A 6,528-nucleotide genomic window follows, 5' to 3' on the forward strand; every position below is an offset into this window, starting at 1 on the left:
CTTGCTGGTAAAACGTGAATTTTCACCCACTGCTTATTCACAGCGTTGTTATACCGGCAACATGAGCCACTATACCCAAACATACTCAGCGGACAGTTTATTAGGTACACCCATCTAGTACTGGGTCGGACCCCTTTTCCCTCTGGAACAGCCTGAATTCTTTGGGGCATGGAAACATTGATCAATTGGTATCAAAATAAAATGTTATTGGTCACATACACATTTAGCAGATGTTATTGCGGGTTTAGCGAAATGCTTGTGTTCCTAGCTCCAACAGTGTAGTAGTATCTAACAATGCACACATGTAAAAGAATGGAATGAAGAAATATGTAAATATTAGATCGAGCAATGTCGGAGTGGCATTGACTAAAATACGGTAGAATAGAATACAGTATATACATAAGATAAGTAAAGCGGTATGTAAACATTAAAGTGACTAGTGTTCTGTTATTAAAGTGGCAGCAGCCTCTAAGGTGCAGGGTTGTTTAACCAGGTGGAAGCCGGCTAGTGATGGCTATTTCACAGTCTGATAGCCTTGAGATAGAAGCTGTTTTTCAGTCTCTCGGTCCCAGCTTATATGCACCTGTACTGACTTCGCCTTCATGATGATAGCAGGGTGAACAGGCTGTGGCTCAGGTGGTTGATGTTATTGATGATCTTTTTGGCCTTCCTGTGACATCGGGTGCTGTAGGTCTCCAGGAGGGCAGGCAGTTTGCCCTCGGTAATACGTTGGGCAGACTGCATCTCCCTCTGGAGAGCCCTGCGGTTGCGGGCATAGCAATTGCCGTACCAGGCGGTGATACAGCCCAACAGGATGCTCTCAATTGTGCATCTGTAAAAGTTTGTGAGGGTTTTAGGGGCAAGCAAATTTCTTCTGCCTCCTGATGTTGAAGAGGTGCTGTTGCGCCTTCTTCACCACTGTCTGTGGGTGGACCATTTCAGAATGTCAGTAATGAGTACGCCTGGGAACTTGAAGCTTTACACCTTCTCCACTGCGGTCCCGTCGGTGTGGATAGGGGCGTGCTCCCTCTGCTGTTTCCTGAAGTCCATGATCAGCTCCTTGGTTTTGATGACGTGAGAGGTTATTTTCCTGGCACCACTCTCCCAGAGCCCTCACCTCCTCCCTTTAGGCTGTCTTATCATTGTTGGTAATCAGGCCTACTAATGTTGTCATCTGCAAACTTTATTGAGTTGGAGGCGTGCGTGGCCACGCAGTCATTGGTGAACAGGGAGTACAGGAGGGGGCTGAGCACGCAACCTTGTGGGGCCCTTGTGTTGAGGATCAGCGAAGTGGAGGTGTTGTTTTCTACCTTCACCACCTGGGGGCGGCCGGTCAGGAAGTCCAGGACCCAGTTACAAAGGGAGGGGTTCAGACCCAGGGCCCCGAGCTTAATTATGAGCTTGGAGGGTACTATGGTGTTGAATGCTGAGCTATACTCACTGAACAGCATTCTTACATAGGTATTCCTCTTGTGCAGATGGGATAGTGAAGTGCGATGGCGATTGCATCGTCTGTGGATCTATTGGGGCGGTAAGAAAATTAAAGTGGGTCTTGGTGTAAGGTAGAAGTTGTATGATCCTTAGCTAGCCTCTCAAAGCACTTCATGGAACAATGGTGGACATCTTGAAGCAAGTGGGGACAGCAGAAAGGGATAGGGAGAGATTGAATATGTCTGTAAACACTCCAGTCAGCTGGTCTGCACATGCGCTGAGGACGTGGCTAGGGATGCCGTCTGGGCCTGCAGCCTTGCGAGGGTTAACACGCTTAAATGTCTTACGTCGGCCACGGATTAGGAAGACCCACAGTCCTTGGTAGCGGACCGCGTTGGTGGCAGTGTGTTATCCTCAAAGCGGGCGAAGAAGGTGTTTAGCTTGTCCGGAAGCAAGGTCAAGAGACCTAACGTGTGCCAGGAAAACATTCTCTGCACCATTGACACAGAGCCATAGACTCGTGATGCTTACTCGAAATCCTGACTGCCATCAGGATGACGCAACAGGAACCGGGATTCGTCAGACCAGGCAAAGTTTTTCCACTCCTCAATCGTCCAGTGTTGGTGATTGCATGCCCAGTGGAGCCTCTTCTTGTTTTTAGCTGATAGGAGTGGAACCCGGTGTGGTCATCTGCTGCAATAGCCCATTCGTGACAAGGACCGACGAGTTGTGCGTTCCAAGATGCGTCCTGCACACCTCTGTTGTACGCTGTTATTTGCCTGTTTGTGGCCCACCTTTTAGCTTGCACGATTCTTGCCATTCTCCTTCGACCTTTCATCAACGAGCAGTTTTCGCCCACAGGACTTCAGCTGACAGGATGTTTTTTGTTTGTCGCACCATTCTTGGTAAACCTTAGACACTGTCGTACATGAAAGGCTAGGAGGCCAGCTGTTTCTTAGATACTGGAACCGGTGCGTCTGGCACGACGATCATAAGTCGCTTAGGTCACTCGTTTTGCCCTATCTAACGCTCAATTGAACAGTAACTGGATGCCTGTCTGCCTGCTTTATACAGCAGGCCACATGAATCAGTCTCTGTAAGAGCAAACCAATTTCGGGAAATGTGCTGGTGTACCCAATAAACTGTCCACTGAGTGTATATTCTAATAGAACAGGATGTGTTGTCTATTTTTGACTGAGGATAACAATGTTGAGTAAATGGTTGTATGTTTACACTACACAGAAAGTGAATGCCTCTCAATGGAAGGAAACTCCGGTGAACTCTCACCTACTATTCAACACCGCCTTGAACTGACACAGATAAGTGCCCAGAAAGAGGAGTATACTACAAAGCAGGATCAATGAGCTTTGGGCAGCTAACTTTAATAAACAATCAGAAATAACAGTTGATTTTCTGGTTCATTAAGAATGCTAAACATAGATACACTTTATATATAAAAGTATGTGGACACCCCTTCAAATGAGTGGATTTGGCTATTTCAGCCACACCTGTTTCTGACAGGTGTATAAAATCGAGCACACAGTTATGCAATCTCCATAGACAAACATTGGCAGTAAAATGGCCTTACTGAAGAGCTCAGTGACTTTCAGTGTGGCACAGTCATAGGATGTCACCTCAACAAGTCACTTCATCAAATTTCTGCCCTGCTAGAGCTGCCCCGATCAACTGGAAGTGCTGTTAATGTGAAGTGGAAACGTTTAGGAGCAACAGCGGTTCAGTAGCGAAGTGGTAGGCCACACAAGCTCACAGAACAGGACTGCCGAGTGCTGAAGCGTGTAGCGAGTAAAAAAAACGTACCTGTCCTCGGTTGCAGCACTCCCTATCGAGATCCAAACTGCCTCTGGAAGCAACATTAGCACAATAGCTGTTCGTTGGGAGCTTCATGAAATGGGTTTCCATGGCCGAGCAGCCGCACACAAACCTAAGATCACCATGCGCAATGCCAAGCGTCGGCTGGAGTGGTGTAAAGCTCGCTGCCATTGTACTCGAGCAGTATAAACGCGTTCTCTGGAGTGATGAATCACGCTTCACCATCTGGCATTGTAATGGACGAATCTAGGTTTGGCAGATGCCAGGAGTACGCTACCTGGCCCAATGCATAGTGCCGACTGTAAAGTTTTGTGGAGTAGGAATAATGGTCTGAGGCTGTTTTTCATGGTTCAGGCTAGGCCCCTTAGTTCCAGTGAAGGGAAATCTTAGCGCTACAGCATACACTGACATTCTAGACGATTCTGTGCTTCCAACTTTGTGGCAACAGTTCGGAGAAGGCCCTTTCCTGTTTCAGAATGACAATGCCCCCATGCACAAAGCGAGGTCCATACTGAAATAGTTTGTCGAGATCGTTGTGGAAGTACTTGACTGGCCTGCACAGAGCCCTGACTTCAACCTCATCAAACATTTTTGGGATGAATTGGAACGCCGACTGCGAGCCAGGCCTAATCGCCCAACATCATTGTCCGACCTCACTAGTGCTCGTGGCTGAATGAAAGCAAGTCCCCGCAGCAATGTTCCAACATCTAGTGCATTGCTATTCAACTCTTACTCTATGAGGTCCGCAGCCTGCTGGTTTTCTGTTTTACCTAATAATTAATCGCACACACCTGATGTCTCAGGTCTAAATCAGTTCCTGATTAGAGGGGAACAATGACAAGAAACCAGTGGAAGTGGCTGCGAGGTCGAGATTTGAGTTTGAGGGATCTATTGGAAAGTCTTCCCAGAAGAGTGGAGGCTGTTTTAGCAGCAAGGGGAGACCAACTCCATATTAATGCCCATGATTTTAGAATGAGATGTTCGACAAGCAAGTGTCCACATTCTTTTGGTCATGTAGTGTATGTGTTATTGGTTGTTGAGTCAATTAGACCATGCCCATTTCAAGTTTATTTTTCTAGCTGGCTAACTCCTTTATCTTGCTTTGTAGTATACCCCTCAGTTCAGTAACGCCACACATATCCTCTCACAGTGTGGTGCCAGGACAACAACCTCACCCTCAACGTGAGCAAGACAAAGGAGATGATCATGGACTACAGGAAAAGGAGGGCCGAACGCCCCCATTCACATTGACGGGGCTGTAGTGGAGCGAGTCGAGAGTTTCAAGTTCCTTGGTGTCCACATCACCAACAAACTATCATGGTCCAAACACACCAAGAAAGTCATGAAGAGGGCATGACAATGCCCTTTCCCTCTCAGGAGACTGAAAAGATTTGGCATGGGTCCCCAGAACCTCAAAAAGTTCTACAGCTGCACCATCGAGAGCATCTTGACCGTTTGCTTCACCACCTGGTATGGCAACTGCTTGGCATCCGACTGTAAGGCGCTGCATTGTGTACAGCCCAGTACATCACTGGGGCCAAGCGTCTTGCCATCCAGGACCTATACACTAGGCGTGTCAGAGGAAGGGCCAAAAAATTGTCAAAAACTCCTGTCACCCAAGTCATAGACTGTTCTCTCTGCTACCGCACGGCAAGATGTACCGGAGCGCCAAGTCTAGGTCCAAAAGGCTCTTTAACAGCTTCTACCCCCAAGCCATAAGACTGCTGAACAATTTAAAAAATGGCCCCCCGGACTATTTACATTGAACCCCCCCACCTTTGTTTTTACACTGCTGCTACTTGCTGTTTATTATCTATGCATGGTCACTTCACCCCTACCTACATGTACAAATGACCTCGACTAACCTGTAACCCCACACATTGACTCGGTACCGGTACCCCCTGTATATAGCCTCATTTATTATTATTTTATTGTGTTACTTTTTAATTTTTACTTTATTTAGTGAATATTTTCTTAACTATTTATTGAACTGCATTGTTGGTTAAGGGCTTGTAAGTAAGCATTTCAAAGTAAGGTCTACACCTGTTGTATTTGGCAGATGTGACAAATAACATTTGATTTGAATTCAACACAAATACAACAAACTAGTAAAGTTTTACACATTTTATTTCACCTGTAACAAAACAATGAAAATGTATATAATTTAGTCAAGTTAAATATACAAACTTTTCTCTAACATTCTTTCTTTGGCCAAACAATTCTCATGAATATTAAATATACAGTGTATTGAAAACATTCACTTGGTAGAAAAACAATTAATGTACAAGATCTAATAGTTAAGCATAGTTTTGCTATCCATAATGGTAATTGACTTATTTGGTAGGCTCAGAGACTCAGAAAGAGTCTATTTAAGGCTCTAGTTGTTCACAGATTTGACTTCTACATTTCTGTACCTTGCTCCACACTTTGGAGGTTGCCACAGAAAGAGCGGACAGTTGCCACCACTACAACCACATGCAAAGAGGTTGATCTTGTCTTGTCCGTAGTTTAAAGCACAGTTGTAAACAATAATATTTGTATAATCTTCAACAAGTAAGAGTTGATCAAACTTAATGTAAATGAGTAAAACCCTGCTATCATTCATCACACATTAAACTGCCAATAACAACGTAATCTCAAGTGGACCTGAATGAAATATGAAACTGTAAGTCAAGAAACTTTAAACATGTCGAACAACTTTAGTTTTTTAAGAATTCAACATGTAATTAATTGCATTGATGTGCATTGAAGTCTTCAGTGAGCAGTATCACAGTGAATGAGTTCCTTCCCATCTAATGAAGAAACAGCTTATTCTACAGTGTCTTTAAGGTGGTGAGGATAAGTAACAACATCTCCACCCCGCTGATCCTCAACACTGGGTCCCCACAAGGGTGCGTTCTCAGCCCTCCTGTACTCCCTGTTCACCCACGACTGTGTGGCCATGCACGCCTCCAACTCAATCATCAAGTGTGCAGACGACACTACAGTGGTAGGCTTGATTACCAACAACGACGAGATGGCCTACAGGGAGGAGGTGAGGGCCCTCGGAGTGTGGTGTCAGGAAAATAACCTCACACTCAATGTCAACAAAACAAAGGAGATGATCGTGGACTTCAGGAAACAGCAGAGGGAGCAGCCCCCTATCTACATTGACGGGACAGTAGTGGAGAGGGTGGAGAGTTTTAAGTTCCTCGGCGTACACATCACGGACAAACTGAAATGGTCCACTCACACAGGCAGCGTGGTGAAGAAGGCGCAGCAGCGCCT

Source organism: Salmo trutta, chromosome 3 (genome assembly GCF_901001165.1).
Source record: "Salmo trutta chromosome 3, fSalTru1.1, whole genome shotgun sequence".
NCBI classification, from domain to species: domain Eukaryota; kingdom Metazoa; phylum Chordata; class Actinopteri; order Salmoniformes; family Salmonidae; genus Salmo; species Salmo trutta.